We start from the raw sequence: 17,513 nt of genomic DNA on the forward strand, positions 1-17,513 counted from the left end.
CAAACCCATGTCCATAGAGTCGGTGATGCCATCCAACCATCTCAACCTCTGTCGTCCCCTTCTCCTCCCGCCTTCAATCTTTCCCAGCATCAGGGTCTTTTCAAATGAGTCAGTTCTTCACATCAGGTGGCCAAAATATTGGAGTTTCAGCTTCAGCATCAGTCCTTCCAATGAATAGTCAGGACTGATTTCCTTTAGGATGGACTTGTTGGATCTCCTTGCAGTCCAAGGGACTCTCAAGAGTCTTCTCCAACACCACAGTTCAAAAGCGTCAATTCTTTGGCACTCAGCTTTCTTTATAGTCCAACTCTCACACCCATACATGACCACTGGAAAAACCATAGCCTTGACTAGATGGACCTTTGTTGGCAAAGTAATGCCTCTGCTTTTTAATATGACTTAGCCAGGCACTAAGCTAAACATTTCACATAGAATTTCCCATTTCAGCCCAATGACAAAAATTGAATGAATAAATTTGAAACTTAGAGAGTTATATAATTTGTCCTGTGACACAGACCTTACCCTAGGCTCCTGTGGGAGTCAGATCGAGATTTTCTGATTTTAGTCTTTACTATGTACATTCATATACAACCTGCTATATTATATCACCTTTTCTTAAACCAGTAATCTCTCATAATATTGGAAATATTTCTTATATGCAAATATCTCCAAACGAGAGGTGGGTGGGATCAGTATATGTAGGGCTGTGTGATGCAAATGTTTCTTCCTATGCCAGCGGTGGTAAAATAAAACAAATAGCCCCCAAAAGAACAACCATTTACTTCACCACTCTGTGCCTTGCTTCTGGAGTGATGCTTGCCCGTCGCAAGTGGTCAAGAAATGCCAATCCTATTGCTATGTCAGCTATTGAGTTACCCCTCCCTCCCCCCATGTTTTGGCTTTTCTTCCTCTCTCTGCGTGTGTACTTAAGCAGAAAGGAAAAGAATTTCAGATTTGCTAGGGTTTTCACATGAGGTTAGCATCATTTTGCTTTATAAGTGCCAAGTAGATACTTAGAAGGGCAGGCAATCCTTGGTCTCATAATAGCTGGCAAAAAATTTCTATTTCGGGGAAATTGTTTTCTCCTGTCCTGTGGAAAAAGTCTAGATTGCAGAGGAAAGCAGTACTGGTTCTTGGAAACTTTGTTAACATCTACACTTACCCATCCTTGATGAGATGCAGCTCAGGGCAAAATGAGTCTTTTGAGCCGGTCCCAGAGGCGGGCTCTCACTTGGCTTGGCCCCGGATGAGTCACACCGGCAGGGATGCTGCTGGGAATCGCTAATGAGAGATCTTGGAGCGCCTCATAAATGCCCACCGTCATTACCGAGACAGGCCCGGGCCCTGGCCCGGGCCCTCTGTTTTGTTCTGGGAACTCTTACCGAGTCCTGAACGGATAATTATACTCCAGCCCTCACGCCAAGTGACCGCAGATGACAAAGTCTGTGTGTATGTGTGTGCGTGCGTGCATGCGTGTGACTTTGTTGTGTGATGAGGGTGAGGCGATGGCTGCCTTCTCTGTGCTGAGAAACACAGAAGTCTCTCAGCTGTGTCACATGCTAACACACAGTTCTGTGCTTCAAAGCTCTGGCTCAACTCCGAGATCTCCTTTCTGACCGTGGAATCTGGAAGGACTGAGTTTCCACATCTGTCGAATGGACGGTGTGAGAACCAACCACACAGTAAAGCTCAAGTCTCCCGGAAAGAGCAGTAATAAAAAGAGGCAATCCAGAGGGGCTGCTGTGAGAATGATACGTCTACAGTTCTTAGCACAGACAATGCTCAGTAAACATTACCTGTAATATCACCATTGTGCGCCTTGGTGTTTGTGGACTTCACACAGGAGAGGCAACATAGATGTCCCAGGTCTTATACCTGGTGTTCAACTTAACCGTGTAATTTTGACTCAGGGAGCTGTATACTTGAGGAGGACTAGCAGAGAAATGCTGGTGAGTGCAAACCCCCGCTCAGTCACTTAGGAGCCAGATCAACTGGGGATTGTTTACTTTTATCTCAGTTAAGGTTCAGGTGTGTATGTGTGTGTGAGTCACTCAGTCGTGTCCAATGCTTTGTGGCCCCGTGGACTGTAGCCCACCAGCTCCTCTGTCCTCGGGATCCCCCAGGCAAGAATACTGGAGTGGGTAGCCATGCCCTCCTCCAAGGGATCTTCCCGACCCAGGGATCAAAGCCTGGTCTCCCGCATGGTAGACAGATTCTTTGCCGTCTGAGCCACAGGGCTCAGAGGCCTCACCTCAAAGTGCTCATAATGGAGAGTACCTACCTAGTAGAGTTTTTCTGAGGATGACAAAGAACCAAAAATCCCCAGCATACAGTAAAGGCTCTGAAATGTTTATTGTTAACATTATTAAGAATGAACAAGGTTTGGGCTCTCAAATCATGGTCATAATCTCTGTTGCATTGGTCTTGGATTTTCTGTCTAATTAGGCAAAAAAATATCGTTGAAATTACAGACATCAGTTTCCTTGTTTTGTCTGTGCTAGAGAAAATGACACAGTGCTGTCTATCTTGGCCAGCATCCAATATGCACATAATAGGCAATTGATTATTGACGATTTCCTCATCGCCAAATGAGAAGGATTTGTATCAATGCATTCTTTGTTTTCTGAGGAAGAGGTTGATGGTAAATACCAGAGGGTTTATCTGGGTGTCAAATAGGAAGCAATTCACTATGACAAAAAGAATAGCTTGGCTCGCAACAGCTTGGGTTGAAGCCAAGGCTCTACCACTCAGCTAGCTGTGTGGCCTTAGGCAGATTACTTAACCTCTCTGAGCCTAGTTTCCGCATTCATCAAATTGGGGGTTACTATGCTTATGCCTCAGGAAAGTTAAGATGAATATTTGAAATATCAGGGGAAGCACAATCAACCAGTGTCTTCACAGACATCCATTTGACTCCTGTATATGCTTGATGATTTCTGAGTAGAATTCAGCCCTGTTGGTAAATTAAAGTTATACTATGAAAAATGTATCTTAAAGTCTCCAAAGTGTAGTTACATGGGAAGAACTTTAGTAAAAGTTCATTAAAAGAGCAGCTCCATTTTTCGGGATATGAGAAACATAGGATTTGCATTCAAGTTTGAGTCATTTTTATTATTATTACAAAGCATGATTTACTGAAGGGCTAGCACGTGTCTGCCGGCGTTTTCTATCTCTACCCACACCATCTGTAAGGTAACTATTATTTCCCATTTTGTGTAAGCAAACTTGTTTCTTACAGTGGCTGAGCCAGATGTGCGTTCAGATCTGCCTTTGCTACATGTTACCAGGGCAGTTCAGCTCGTCCTCATCTGCAAAATGGGAATAATAATAATAATAATAACAGTGGCTCTTATGTGTTATTGTCACATTGTGGTTTTGTCTTGTAACTTGGGTTCCAGCTTGTTTCAGGGACCCCTGAGGGGAGGAAGACTGTCTGTCATGTTCTCCACTGTATTCTTAGGAGCCAGAACTATGCTTGAATCAGTCGCGGTGCTCAATTAATGACTGTCAAATAACGTGCTGCAAAATAACAGTGAGTAAAGGCCTTAAGTGGCACAGCTGTTCGTGTTCAGTTTGGTTGATTCTGTGGTCCTGGTGAAACAGTTCCTGTGTTCAATTACAAACCTTATATATAAAGAGATATTTTATTTCATTTTTTATTTTTTTCAATAATGTTTGAGGAAATTGAGATCTGTATGTAGAAGATGTGTCCTCTTTAGAGCATCTCCACTTAAAAATGGAGAACACAAATTAAATGAGTCAATGTGGATCACAATAAACTGTGGAAAATCCTGAAAGAGATGGGAATACCAGACCACCTGACCTGCCTCTTGAGAAACCTGTATGCAGGTCAGGAAGCAACAGTTCGAACTGGACATGGAACAACAGACTGGTTCCAAATAGGAAAAGGAGTATGTCAAGGCTGTGTATTGTCACCCTGCTTATTTAACTTTTATGCAGAATACATCATGAGAAACGCTGGGCTAGAAGAAGCACAAGCTGGAATCAAGATTGCCAGGAGAAATATCAATAACCTCAGATATGCAGATGACACCACCCTTAAGGCAGAAAGTGAAGAAGAACTAAGAAGCCTCTTGATGAAAGTGAAAGAGGAGAGTCAAAAAGTTGGCTTAAAGCTCAACATTCAGAAAACTAAGATCATGGCATCTGGTCCCATCACTTCATGGCAAATAGATGGGGAAACAGTGGAAACAGTGGCTGACTTTATTTTGGGGGGCTCCAAAATCACTGTTGATGGTGATTGCAGCCATGAAATTAAAAGACGCTTACTCCTTGGAAGGAAAGTTATGACCAACCTAGACAGCATATTAAAAATCAGAGACATTACTTTGCCAACAAAGGTCCATCTAGTCAAGGCTATGGTTTCTCCAGTGGTCATGTATGGATGTGAGAGTTGGACGGTGAAGAAAGCTGAGCACTGAAGAATTGATGCTTTTAAACTGTGGTGTTGGAGAAGACTCTTGAGCATCCCTTGGACTGCAAGGAGATCCAACCAGTCCATCCTAAAGGAGATCAGTCCTGGGTGTTCATTGGAAGGACTGATGCTGAAGCTGAAACTCCAATACTTTGGCCACCTGATGCAAAGAGTTGACTCATTGGAAAAGACCCAAATGCTGGGAAGGATTCGGGGCAGGAGGAGAAGGGGACGACAGAGGATGAGATGGTTGGATGGCATCACCGACTCAACGGACATGGGTTTGGGTAAACTCTGGGAGTTGGTACGGACAGGGAGGCCTGGCGTGTTGCAGTTCATTGGGTCGCAAAGAGTCAGACACAACTGAGTGACTGAACTGAACTGAACTGAATATTTTGAACAGTACTTTTTACTTGGTAAATAGTATTAGCTATTATTATTATGATTTTTCTTTCTTTTTTATTTTTTAAATTATGAAAGTATGACAACACATTTACAGGAGACTTGGAAAAAACAGAACAAAGTTACATATAGGTCCACTATATATTACAATTATTTTTTAAGTAGATAAATTAAGATTTTTAGTTGGAGTTTCAATATCAAACTCTCCAAAATTAATAGAATAAATATACAGAAAAATAGGACACAGTACTGAAAAGCACCATGAACCATTTCAGCATAATTAAAATTTATACAATTTCACGCAACAAACAGTAAGATACAAATTCTAGTCAAGTTCCCATAGACTATAAACTAGGAGACACTGGAACAGATCCAGGGTGTTATTATTATTACAATATCACTAATTTTGGAAGGAAGCTCTAGATTTATCTGTCTGCTCTAGAGTCAAATTAAGCTGGCTAATGAAAAAAAAACCCATTGATTTTGAAAAATTCCATTAGTACCATATATGTTTCGTAATTAACTTTTAAAATTACATCATCACATAGCTCCCCATTCTATGCTTTCTTGCATGATATAATGTGGCTAATTCCGTCAGAGTGAAAAGCAGGGAAATTCCATGGCAGGATGATTATTGCTAATTATTTTGGACCCAGAGTCCATTCTGTCTCACTCCTGTTGGTCGAGAGCCTCACTGTGGCTGTTGATTCGGAGGAAGGATTATCCTGCTCTGACTGTGTTTTGTCTTCACTTTAATGTGAACTGCCACGTGTGTGCTTCCACTTAACACTCACACCTTAAACGGAACGGATGGAAAGGACCTCTGCTGTCCGGTGAGTCAATTCTGGGAAGAATGGAAGGAGATGTCCAGTTGCTTGTCGGTGTTTGTGAATTGGGCCAGGCGAGCAATCCCAAAACAAGGAAACTCTAGTAGAGTCCTTTTATCTTTGGGGGAGGGGGGAAGTCTAGCTAGCAGACGACTTAGGTGGCCTTGGTGTAGCAGTAAACGCCAAATAGCCCTCACCATTTAGATCTCACATCCTGGTTCTTCCACTGACAGAGAATGGCTAAGCAACTCTTGTATTCTGGTTCCTGGTGCTATTAAACAACTATGTTTACAGCATGGGAGGCAAAAGTCAGCTAAGGTCCAATCCCACCGGAACCCGGATAGAGAGTCAGGGATCTTGTATGTGTACATGATCATGAGGTTCCTCCGGAATAATGGGCTTTTCCGCTAAAAGATAATTTAATCTACGTCTCCACTGATCTCTTAATTTGTTTTTTATTCAATTCAGGTAGAATGGCATTCACTGGAAGTGGAGTCATTCTGTGAATGGTTACTGAGTACCTCCGGTCTTGGAACTGGATATACAGTGGCACATAACACAGACAAGCCCTCTGACTTCTTGGAGCTCACATGACAGACAACACACATGTAATCAGAGAAAGAGAACAATTTCAAAGAGGCATAAAGCAGGGAGACGGGATGGAGATGAAATGGGCTATGTAGGGTAATCACGGGCTTCCCAGGCGGTGCTAATGGTAAAGTCCACCTGCCAACGCAGAAGACACAAGAGATGCAGGTTCCATCCCTGAGTCCGAAAGAACCCCCGGAGGAGGGCATGGCAACCCGCTCCAGTGTCCTTGCCTGGGAAATCCCGTGGACAGAGGAGCCTGGTGGGCTGCAGTCCATGAGACTGCAGAAGTCAGACAAGAGTTAGTGACTAAACGACCTCAACAAATGGTGATTATACTTCAGTTATTTGCCAAGGTCTTCCTAAGGAGCTGGCATTTGAGCTTAGACTTAAATTATGAGAAGTAGATGGACTCACTGAGATCTGGGGGATCAGGGACAGGCCCTTGACAGCTAACAGCTTAAGGAGACCCACACAGAGAATCACAGAAGGAATCCTGATCAGAAGCACACGAATCCTTTATTCACCCCAAAGACAAAGGGACAGTATTTCCTCCTGTCCTCTCTGAACCTAACTATCGACTGCTTCTTGGTTGTCATGCTCTAGTATTACAGAGGCGTATTATTATTTCAAGGGTGTTTTGTCTGGTGACACGGATGTGAGAGTTAAAATTCTTTAAAAATACAAGAGTTGCTTAAAATAAGAATTAAGCTGAATAATGCTGTTAGAGCTAACTTCCATATTTGCGCCGGTTCACAGGTAGAAACAGCTCCTGTAAGGTAATCACTGAGAAGGGGTGAGCTTTGGTCACTTTCTCAGGTCCCCAAATGTTGCATGTGGAAGTTATCTGAGAGTCGTTGGATCAACCAAACACTGCACAAAATGTTCTTGAGCACTGGTAAACTTAGAGACATGTGGCTGCCTGTCCTCCAGCCCCTGAGAGGTATAATTGTTCTGAGCATGCATGTTTAAACTAAAACAAAACAGAGATGGGATCAACGTGACAAGCAGTTGTGAGCTTGGAATCCGGTATCCGGACTGTCTTCTGACTTCCGTCGGAAGTGCTGCTTCTCCTGCAGCAGTCTGGGTGGTTGTATGGGCTCATCTCATCCTCCTGGGAGGGACCATGATTTACGACCAATCAGGGCTGCATCCATGATTCAAGTCAGTCAAGTTAGTGAACCCTGGGACTTTTGCTGAAGTAACTGGGAAAGAGATGAATCCAATGGAAGCCCAGATTTGCTGAGCACCACCATGTAAAGGCATCACTAAAAACCAGAGACATCACTTTGCCAATGAAGGTCCGTCTAGTCAAGCCTATGGTTTTTCCAGTGTTCATGTATGGATGTGAGAGTTGGACTATAAAGAAAGCTGAGCGCCGCAGAATTGATGCTTTTGAACTGTGGTGTTGGAGAAGACTCTTGAGAGTCCCTTGGACTGCAAGGAGATCCAACCAGTCCATCCTAAAGGAAATCAGTCCTGACTATTCATTGGAAGGACTGATGCTGAAGCTGAAACTCCAATCCTTTGGCCACCTGATGCTAAGAGCTGACTCATTGAAAAAGACCCCAATGATGGGAAAGATTGAAGGCGGGAGGAGAAGGGGACGACAGAGGATGAGATGGTTGGATGGCATCACCGACTAGATAGACGTGAATTTGAGCAAGCTCTGGGAGTTGGTGATGGACAGCGAGGCCTGGCGTGCTGCAGTTCTTGGGGTCGCAAAGAGTCGGACACAACTGAGAGACTGAACTGAACTGAACTGAACCATGTAGATGGGGCTTCCCAGGCGGCTCAGTGGAAAAAATTTGGCTGCAGTGCAGGACATGCAGGCTCAATCTCTGGGTGGCAAAGATCCCCTGGAGAAGGGCTTGGCAACCCATTCCAGTATTCTTGCCTGGAAAGTGCCGTGGACAGAGAAGTCTAGCGGGCTACAATCAATGGGCTCTCAAAGAGTCACACACGACCTAGCAGGAGCACACACCTCATGTAGATAGAGAAGGTGCCCTCAGGGCAAAGCCAGCTCAGGAAAGCAGAGCTAAGTGGAGGTGTGGGAAAAAGAGCATCAAGCCTTGGCGGCATCCCCTGGGACCACCCATCCCTGACCACACACCCCTCATGTTTGCTAATTCCATTCTGACCTGGGTTTCTTCTCTTGCATTAGAAAGGACTGGCTAGTGCAGTCATCCTAAACATTATGTTGCTATCAGATCTTCCTGATGTTAATAACAAGAAAAATCACCCAGAACTAGGAAGGGAATTAACCTTTCTCGCCTGGAGCAGTTCGGGGAAACACAGTCACGTGTGGATGGAGCGCGTGCTCAGTCGTGTCCAACTCTTTCAGCCCCGTGGACCGCAGCCCGCCAGGCTCCTCCATCCACGGGACTTCCCAGGCAAGAGTACTGGAGTGGGTTTCCATTTCCTTCTCCAGGGGATCTTCCCGACTCGAGGATGGAACCCGCATCTCCTGCACTGGCAGGCGGGTCTTGACCGCTGAGCCACTGGGAAGCCCTGCCTGAGTCCCAGCGGTCCTTACAAACGTGGGCTCGGGATCGGGCCCCACTGGGTCTTTGTTCTACCACTTTTCAGCTGTGTGAGACTTTCTGAAAATCCAGTCCCTAATCCACTAGAAAAGAAGTCATCACTGGGAAAGCTCTTCCCTACTAGACACTTGAGATAAAATGGGCATGAGTGATCAGCCTGCAGCCCAGCAGAGCCCCGCGGGGCCTCGCTGGGGGGGACAGGCCCCCCGTGTCCTCTGCTTTGGCTCCTCTGGGAAGTGCCGGGATAACAGTGTCTGATGCACTGTTTCTCGGTTGTTTTGCAGATGTGAAACCTCCCCCCGCCCAGTGGAAGATGTTGACTACTTGAGGACCCTGAGCACACAGCCCCAGGCCTCCTGGAGCCGTAGGACTGATGAAGTGAACCCCTGCGACACCGCCTGTCCCCTCACATCAGCCACTCGGAGAAGCGTGCACAAGCTGATCACATGCCCTGCCCCCCCCCGCCCCCGCCAACCACCTGGCTTTTAAAAATGTTTTGCCAAAACCCTTTGGGGAGCTTGGGGCTTTTTAGGGCTTGAGGCTCTTGTCTCCCTGCATGGCCCTGCAGTAAACCCTCCTCTGCTTCAGATTCCAATGTTTCCATTTGTTTCATCACGTTTAATGCACACTTGCTGTCTTACCCTTTCTTTTATCAAAATCACCTCTCAGAAAGGAATCTGGTAGGGCTTATTGATTTCATTCTGAATTGGTTTCTCCCACAAGTGTCTTCTCAAAGGAAGCCCTTTCTCTAATTATGAAATCTCAGCTAAGGGAATTTGAGGCATTTCTAGAGGGTCACAGGGTATTTTCAGAGGCAGAAAAATCTCTACTCATAGAATTCAAGGAGAATCCCACCTACATAAAGTCAAGGCAGCACCAGAATGTAGAAACATTAAATTCACACTTGGAAAGCTATCTGAAGGTATGGGAGTGGAGGGAAAATACTTTTTATTGAAATAAATAGGCACTTTATGGAATGGACAAGAGGACCCATCCCTCCCATCACCATGACCACCCCCCTCCCCCAACACACACACACACACACACACACACACACACCCTGCTCTGAGACTTGTGATCAATGAGTCTTCAGTGTTTCATCATTAACAGTGTCCCCCTGGGAGTGTCTGTCCATTCACTTTTACTTACACAATATACAACACTCACAATCAGTTCATCTCGCCAACATAAATAAATATATTATTCTCATGCCTGAGCTTGTGATTTGATTTCAAAACCACTTGAGTCACAAAGAGAGGTCCTCAGGTGCTTCTTCTACACGAGTGACTCAGACATGTTGCTCTTCAACAACATGATTAGGCCACAGGGCTACTGACATTTTCTGAAATCTCAAGTCTGGAGCCTAAAGTGTGAAATGAGTAGTTTACTAAAATGAAAATGTGTGCATCATTTGACTGTCAAAATCCTTGTCTTCATCTTAGAGGAGAAATGTAATGGTGTGGAAAATAAACCTGGGCATCAGATGGTGCGAGTGTGCATGCTAAGGCGCTTCAGTTGTGTCTGACTCTTGGTTGGCGATGCTATGGACTGCAGCCCACCAGATTCCTCTGTCCATGGGATCCTGCAGGCAAGAACACGGGGGTGGGTTTCCATGCCCTCCTCCAGGGGATCTTCCCGACCCAAGGATCAAACCTATGTCTCTTAAGTCTCCTGCATGGGCAGGTGGCTTCTTTACTGCTAGCACCTTAAGTATACACACATATGTTCCCCCTCTTCCTTTGTTACATTTTAAATAGAATTGCTCTAGCATTTCCTGGAGATGAAGATACTCCTTTAGAATTAAGATCTTCAGAGGAGTCTTACGATTTTAGTCGTTAACTCACAGAACCCTTTACAACACAAGCAAAAGTGAAAGCGTCCACAGGTAAGAACATGATATGGGCGATTCAGCCAACCCAGTGACGGGAAATACACATTCCTGTCGTGTAAACAGTGCTATCCTCGACGGGGGCGGGGGCCGGGGGTGGGGAGCAGGAAGTCCCCGCCGAGGAGCTCCTGAACCGGAGCGGGTACTTCCTGCCCCCGAGCCCCTTCCAACGCCCCGAGGCGGCGGCCGCACTTTGTTCCCAATTCAGCAGAGCCAGCCGGGGTTTCCTGTGCAGATACTGGTGCTCAGCAAGCCTTTGAAGCAGTACAGAGGCGTCTCTGAAAAACCCAAGCGAGGAATACTGTAACTATTAGCGAGTATCAAGGATCTGGGGCTTCCCTGGTGGCTCAGCGGTAAAGAATCCGCCTGCCCATGCAGGAGACGTGGGTCCTGTCCTTGGGTTGGGAAGATCCCCTGGAGAAGGAAATGGCAACCCACTCCAGTGTTCTTGCCTGGGAAATCCCACAGACAGAGGAGCCTGGCAGGCTGCAGTCCAGGGGGTCGCAGAGTCAGACGTGATTTAGCGACTAAACAACAACTGCATGAAGGATTTCCGCAGTCCTGTGCAGACGAGGTGGCCGTGTCCAGGCGCTCGGGCTGAAGGCCATAAGCAGGGGTGGGAGCGTCTTGTACAATGAGCTGGGGACTCCTCAGAGCCACAGAACACTCAGCCTTCGGGATTAAACCAGAGTATAAATCAACAGTTGTTGACGGCTGATGCTAAGATTATACTGAGGGTCCCTTGGAAGCCGCTTCCTGGAGACACACGTACCCCCCCACCCCCACCCTGCCCCCGCAGCCGTCGGCCTGCCCGCCCCCCACCCCCCCACCTTGGAAGGCGTCTGCACGTCTTCATTTGGGCTCCGGAGGTTCTAGTAATTTTTCTGCATGAAAAAAAGTAATTACTAGAATCAAACTCATCACAGGAAGCGCTCAGACTGTGACAGGTACCCAGGAAAGGATCCTGATGAAATAAACGGGATGAATCCTTGCCTGGACTTGAAGCCCCATGAGGACAGGGGCCTCGTGTGTTTTTAGCCGACATGTGCCTGACACTTAGCAGAGGGTTTGACCCCGTAGATGACATCTACGGGGGTCTCACGTGACCCGGGCAGTCACACAGGGCCCCTCGTTCAGAAGGTCGCCACACTTGGTTCAGTGCTCTGCTGTTGCCATATTAAGACTTTTAATAACGTTTTCTAACTTTTTATTTTGTGTTGGAGGACAGCCGATTGACAGCGTTGTGACGGCATCGGGGGACAGCTGCGTACACATGTACACGTATGCGTTCTCCCCCAAGCGCCCCTCGCGTCCCGGCTGCCACATAGCACTGAGCTGAGTGTCCGGTGCCGTGTGGCGGGTCCCTGCTGGTTATCCACACTAAATGCAGCCGTGGGTACATGTCCATCCTAAACACCCTAACTACCCCTTCCCGTCAGTCTGCTCCTCCTGGCAACCGTAAGTTCATTCTCTAAGTCTGTGAGTCTCTTTCCGTTTTGTAGGTTCATTTGTTACAGTTAACCAACCAGGACCTGCTGTGTAGCACATAACTCTGCTCAGTGCTATGTGGCCGCCTGGATGGGAGCGGGGTTTGGGGGAGAGTGGATGCGTGTGTATGTGTGTGGCAGAGTCCCTTTGCTGTCCACCTGGGACCATCACAACACTGTTAATCAGCTATAAGTGTCATTAGTCGTGTCCGACTCTTTGCAACCCCGGGGACTGTAGCCTGCCAGTCTCTTCCATCCATGGGCTTCTCCAGGCAAGAACACTGGAGTGGGTTGCCGTTTTCTTCTCCAGGTCTTTCTGACCCAGGGATCGAACCCCTGTCTCCTGCACTGCAAGCGGACTCTTTATGGTCTGAGCCACCAGGGAAACCCGTTAACTAGTTATACTCCAATACAGAAGAAAAAGTTTTTAAAACAACATTATTAAGAATCTCAATATGGCAACAGCAGAGCATTGAACCAAGTGTGGGGATCTTTTGAACAAGAGCCCCTGTGTGAATGCATGGATCACATGTAACCCGTGAATGTCATCTAGGGGTCAAACCCTGTGCTAATTTTCAGGCATGATTAGCAAAAAAAAGGAAAAAAAAACCTATGGTGTCTGTCCTCACAGGGCTTCAAGTCCAAACAAGGATTCAAGCTTTTGACAGCTTCCCAGGTGGCGCTAGTGGTAAAGAACCTACCTGCCAATACAGGACACGTAAGGGACGTGGGTTTGATCTCTGGGTCGAGAAGATCCTTGGAGAAGGAAATGCCAACCCACTCCAGTACTCTTGCCTGGGAAATGCCACGGACAGAGGAGCCTGGGGGGTACAGTCCAGGGGGCTATGAAGCGTTGGACACAATGGAAGTGACCTAGCACTCAGGCACAGGGTCCAGGGAGCTCCCGCAGACACAAGGAGGCAAGAGCAAGCCCGAAAGCGCAAGGGAGTTGACACCGCAGGGCAACCCTTGACCAGACAGGATGAGTGGAGAAATGCCACCTCTGGGGTGAGAACATTCGGAGACACTCCAAAGAGTTCCCAGGAGAAACCGCCTCGAGTCGCTCAGGGTAAGCAGCTCAGGGAGCAGCCCTCGGAGCCGCCTCCCACCGTCGCCTTTTTAAATTTTCTGAACCCCACCCCTTCCTTCCCCAGGGTCACTTCCCCAGATCGACTCCCTGCAGCAAGCCCTTGCCCCAGCAGCTGTTAAGACACGATGTCACCAGAATGTATCATTGGCCACTCTTTTGATTAGAAGTCACGGAAGACTAAACCCAAGTTTCCTAGGCCGACCCCTCGGGGTAGTTCCTCTCTCTTATCCCTCTCTTCAGTCTTGGGACTGTGCAGTGTTTCACTCAAGCAAGACCGAAGCGCTATCACCGATTGACAGCAGTGGTTGCCGCGCTGCCTTCCACCTCATCCTTTGCTAATCACCCCACACGAACCATGTTTCTCCAGTTAGTCATGATGCCTTTTGAGGCTTTACAACCATTAAGCACCAGGTGAGCTGTCACTTGTCTCTCTTGATTGTTCTTTGCATTCATACCTGTAACCCTTGCAGCTCATTATGACGCAGGGGAGGTGGGCGGCCGTGCTGGTTTGGGGGTTGGGGGCTGGCTTTGTGTGGCTTTGCTGTCCCCTCAGCCCTGTCTCTCCATTGGGGTCTGTGTCAGGGTAACACAAGTGCAACCTACAGGTTACGTACGTGTGGTTTATATGATAAAAAGCCTTGAACGTCAGCACAAGTTCCCTGACTGTAACCGGTGTACGCTGTGCGATGTCGTAGGGATGTTTTTATTTTCAGATAGAATTTCACCTCTGCAGCTGTCATACCAGCAGCATCTAACAACAGCCTAAAGAATATGATAGCCTGTTGTCTGTCCATCCCTTCCTGATGGTCTTGACAGAACTTGCAATAACAGAGGAATTCCTTTTCTCTAAAAATAACATCTGTTTAGGTTCTTTGTGGCAAGCAACAACCCTCGTATTAGATTCAGCAGACAGAGAATTTGGAAAAGGGGGTCAGAATGCACACAGACCCTTTGTAAGGGCTGAGGAATCCACAGTGGAGGCAAGCATCTAGGAATGACATTGAAGTGACCTTGCAGGACTGCTGGCTGCTAAAATCTCAGCCCCTCCGAGCCTGAGTCGCCAAGGCCATGGCTTCTATGAGAGCTGTCTCTCTGCTGCTTCTGAGGGTCCCCGCTTCCTCTGCTGGGCTGCCTTCATCACCAGGAGTGGGCCCCCAAAGCACCGGACACCTACCTCTTCTCCTTGTCCTCTTAGAGCAAAGTCTCCCACTGGTGAATCTGATTGGTGGTTTAGCTGCTAAGTCATGTCCGACTCTTGCAATTCCATGGACTGTAGCCCGCCAGGCTCCTATGTTCATGGCATTTTCCAGGCAAGAATACTGGAGTGGGTTGCCATTTCCTTCTCCAATGCATGAAAGTGAAAAGTGAAAGTGAAGTTGCTCAGTCGTGTCCGACTCTTAGTGACCCCATGGACTGCAGCCTATAAGGCTCCTCCATCCATGGGATTTTCCAGGCAAGAGTACTGGAGTGGGGTGCCATTGCCTTCTCTGGTGAACCTGATTGGCTGGACCTAAATCCAGAGCTCTGCATCTTAGCTTAAGGGATGCTTTGAGATCGAGAGCTGAAACCCATGACCTGGAAATTCCTCCAAATATAGAGAAAAGTATTCAGGAGATACTAGGTGGTCACAGATATGTAAGGTGCCCCCTCTCCATCACAGAACAGATCCTTCTATGAGCAGCATCTGTGTGAAGAGGCTGCCTGATTCAATATGAAGCGCAACCAGGTTCCGGGTGAATTCTTGTGGAATGAATCACACTAGGGAATTTATGTTTTAATTTGAAAATACGCTGTGACTGCTTCTGATAACAAGTTCTGACTCTTTTCTCAATACATTGCTGTAAGCACAAATCCTTGAAACAGTTTCTTTCATGGTCTATTTTACAGAAACCTTCAACCAGTGTACATTCTGGCCAGGAAACAGAGGTTTCCTTGCTTTTGTGCAATCTTGCTTTGTGGAGTGTCTACAAGAACTCGGACTGTTCTGAGGGTTTGAAAGTGAATGTGGTTCAGTCGTGTCTGACTCGTGGCGACCCCATGGACTGTGACTACAGTTCATGGAAGCATCCAGGCCAAAATACTGACTGGGTAGGCCTTCTCTTGTCCCAGGGATCTTCCCAACCCAGGGATTGAACCGGGGACCCCTGCACTGCAACTGAGCTATCAGGAAAGCCCCTCCCGAGGGTTTGCAAATAGAAAATAAAATGTCAGATTCTGAGGTCACAGCGCCACCTGGTGGGAAAGAAAAGCTATTCAGTCAGTGAGTCCACGGGATAGCAATTTGTGAGCCTCATAGTAACAGATCTACTAGCACAAAAAATAAAGTGAACGGAAATACGCTATGGACTCTTGTACATTGTTACCGAATGAATTCATGAACAGATATATTGTATTATATGTTACTGAATGAATTCCTAAATACACAGTCACTCATTCATGTGTGTGTGTGTGTGTGTGCTTAATTACTCATTCATGTCTGACTCTTTGTGACCCCATGGACTGTAGCCCACCAGGGTCCTCTGTCCATGTGATTTCCAGGCAAGAACACTGGAGTGGTTGCCATGTCCTCCTCCAGGGGATCTTCCCGACCCAGGGATTGAACCCGGGTCTCCTGCATTGCAGGCAGATTCTTTGCCATTGAGCCACCAGGAAAGCCCACTCACTCATACACATGTTTATTTATTCATTAGCTAATAGTTGTCAGGGGCATCCCTGATGGCTCAGATGTAAAAAATCCACCTGCCAATGCAGAAGACACAGGTTTGATCCCTGGGTCAGGAAGATCCCCTGGAGGAGGAAATGGCAACCCACTCCAGTATTCTTGCCTGGAAAATCCCATGGATAGGGAGGCCTGGCAGGCTATATTCCTTGGATCGCCAAGAGCTGGACACTACTGAAGTGACTTAGCATGTAGCACGCAGATTTAAAGACACTCTAGGTGTCAAGAGTCATGATAGTCTAAGGAGGACATTTTCCAATAAGAGATGGAGACCCTGATCCATGAAAATCCATTTACGGACACAAAATTTGGTCCTAAGAACATTCCAGAAGATGTGCATAAGGGGAGGCTTACCACAGGTCACAAATGGGTGGGAGGCCTGAGCTCCCCATCTGGTTGGTGCCTATGGAGGTTTAGAATGTATTTGAAAATAAATCTGAGTGGAGCTTTCAACATCAGGAGACTTCACATTAAAATAAATCTGAATTTCTGGTTAAAAAAAAAAAAAGGAGGGGGGACTCCTGGTGGCTTGAGTCCCCAAGGATGGAGCAGGGCCTCCATAAGTTTATGTTTCTTGCCAGGTCCCTGTGGGCATCTGAACTGCTGCCACCCCTCCACAGTGGGGGCAGGGAGGAGGGGGCACCTCATCCCCAAGGGATTAGGGCTCAAGCAACGCAGAGGCCTAGAGGTGGGCAATTTAAGAAGTGGGCATTCCCAAAGCAGCACTGGCTGTACGTCTCCTCCACCCTTTGATCAAATCTCAGCTGAAACAGTTTCTTTAGCACCTCCCAGAGAGGTCTACTTAACATCTGCTCCTTCAGAAGGTGAAACTGGTTTTCGCTTTAGTCAGAGATGTTTAAATGCCGTATTAAAAGACATCTATTCTAAAATTTAAAGACAGGTTGCTTTTTTTTTAATTACAAAAAAAAAATGAGTTCTGTTGGTGCTGGTGGTTTATTTTGGCATAAAATTATCAAGGTGGACTTGAATGACTCTGGAGACCGCTGCCACGATCCTTGGGTGGGCCCTGCTGGCCGTGAGTAAATTACCACGTGATCACACTGGTTGGGCTCCTCTTTACCCCTCACTCTTCTTGTCCTTAAGGGAAATCCCCAAATTTTCCTTTTAAGTTTTAGGACTGGGAGCCTGGCACGGATATTTCAGGTTTTGGAGGGCACTCATGCATAGACGGCTATGAAATGAGCTTTGTGACAGAATCTAAATTAAGCTGGGACGTGTCTGGACAATTTTGTAGCTTACATATCAATTCAAATAGAATTTCCCCACCCACCTCAACATACTTGACATTTCTATCCTTGTATCTTCCTCATGAACTTTTCATACTGATAGTTACATAGTCTTTTATGATTATTTTGTGTGTTCTTGTTATAGCTATTAAAGCCACATATTTAATAGCACCTTCTAACATACTGTATAATGTATTTATATAATTTGAACATGGTCTGTCTCCCATTACTAGCTGAGACCTGGGTTTGATCCCTGGGTCGGGAAGATCCCCTGGAGAAGGGAGTGG

The sequence above is a fragment of the Giraffa tippelskirchi genome, chromosome 13 (genome assembly GCF_054371585.1).
Source record: "Giraffa tippelskirchi isolate mGirTip1 chromosome 13, T2T-mGirTip1v1.2.pri, whole genome shotgun sequence".
Lineage (NCBI taxonomy): Eukaryota > Metazoa > Chordata > Mammalia > Artiodactyla > Giraffidae > Giraffa > Giraffa tippelskirchi.